Source organism: Hydractinia symbiolongicarpus, chromosome 1, assembly GCF_029227915.1.
Source record: "Hydractinia symbiolongicarpus strain clone_291-10 chromosome 1, HSymV2.1, whole genome shotgun sequence".
NCBI classification, from domain to species: Eukaryota; Metazoa; Cnidaria; class Hydrozoa; order Anthoathecata; family Hydractiniidae; genus Hydractinia; species Hydractinia symbiolongicarpus.
The window spans coordinates 16789186-16791318 of NC_079875.1; positions in this window are offsets into that span (position 1 = coordinate 16789186).

The window sequence follows — 2133 nt, forward strand, 5'->3', positions numbered from 1 at the left end:
TTGTAATTTTTACTACACTTCGTCCGTTTTGAAAATAATGGTAGAGGGACGGAGTGGCGAGGGAGCGGCCATGACCCTTCCCTTCAGAGGTAACTTATACAACTCGGAAAATTCTACTTTCTCCATTCTAACACAGTAAAATTTTAAAATTGGAATAAAACTTTCACTAATCTGATTTTGAGTTTAAAAAGTTCCTAAGGCAGTCACAACCATGGTTGGACAACCTTAATCACTGTATTGCCCCTTCCACTAGAAAAATCAAATCGTCAGTCCTATAAAACATGAAAAAATAAGGTAGGCATTACGCTTGCTTAGCAGGTGAAATAACTTTTCTTCATCCAGTTTGCATGTAGATTTCCATTTCAGATATGAAAGGTATAAACCAAAATGTGGTTAAAACACATTTAGATCATCGAAATGATAACGAGATAAAAAATATTTTTGATATTTTTGATCACTACCTTAATTAGTACTGAGGGGTTGCGGTGAAAATGTAACTACAGTCTAAAAAGAAGCTTCACCTTTTCTTGCACAATGTCGTTCCAATACATTTCGAGGAAGAATATATGGGATATCGGTGCAGAAAAAGATCACCATGCAGAGCAAATTTAAAATTACTCAATATAGGGATTTGTAGATATTTCAGGAACACGAGGTCCAAAAGTCACTGGAGTTGATTTTTTACATTTTTTTAACTATTCTTTTTAATTATCAGTCTGTAAAATATTGGTGAGTTTTTTAGATTGTGCTGATCAGTTTTTTATATTTAATGTCTCCAATCAATAAGTCACGCTGGAACCCGTTCATATGAGAAAGCAAGTAAATGAATTAAGAAATATTTATAGGAGTCAAAGTAATTGCAGTAAAAGAATCATCAGGAAGTTTGAAATTTCTCAAGGATAGGAAGTCTTTCGGTCGTACGACAATGTCGTAAATATTACACAACAACGTAGACGTCGACGCCGTGTGACTGCTCTGTACATGTTCAGTTTTAAACTACAATGTTTTTTTTTTTATTTTCCCGCCAAATGTTTGTACACAAACCATGAAAACACGAATGTCGTCAATACATCATTTTTTGCGAGTGTCCTGGTGAAATTAAATGTTTTTGTAATTCTGGTGTTAAAATCAATAAATTTGATGAAAGTATTTGTGTAATTTATAAAATCTCCTTGGTAAAATTACATGTCCTGTTGATTCTAATTGGCGAATGGCATCGTTATTATGGTGCTGGTGAAATCAAACGTTCTGGCAAAATTAGTTGACATTTTTAATCAAAACAGGAAGGTTACACCTTTAATTAGCTAAGTGTATTAGAGTGGTCAAGACTACAGAAGTGGTACCAGACTCAACACCTGCAAGAGAAGGCAAAATACTGAAACGGCTGCAACAAGGATTAATTAGAAATTGTTTAAATTAGACCTTCAGCAAAATGTCTGAGTGCTATGATGTGTGCCCGTTCAAAATTATTTCGTACTACACTTCTACATTCTTGACCACCGAAAGTAGAACTATGCCAATTACCATGTTGTATAATTCAGAAACTGCTTTGGTGGTCCGTACTAGTTTGCATTGGCCGAGTACAGACCGAACTTGTTACATTGTTGTATGTAAACGTGTACTAAAACTATCAATTCGAACGCCAGAAATACCACAAAATTTTATTTCATTAGGTTGTGGTTACTCGATACAACAACTCCACCATTAGAATAACCAGAAGCATTGGTTCAAACACCAGAATTACCGGAACATTCGATTTCATTAGAAGGTTCACCAGAAACATCGGTTCCAACACTAAAATCATCAGAACATGTGATTTCATCTTAACCATGAATTTCGACGCCAGAATCACCAAAACATTTCATTTCACCAGGACATTTGCCAAAAAGTAGCTTTATTTCAAAATGAGCCTATTTTATTACAAAAAGGTTCTTTTTATTTATCACAAAAAGGGTCTCATTACAAAACAAGTTGATAATTTATTACAAAACGCGTCGGCTTTTTGTATTTCAAAATGAGTCGTTTTTATTACATAACGCGGCACAACAGCGTTGGAGAAAGTTGGACATCGAACGCCTGATTTCCGTACCTATGTCTACAAAAGGTATTAAGTAGTATGAATTAGGCAAGAAA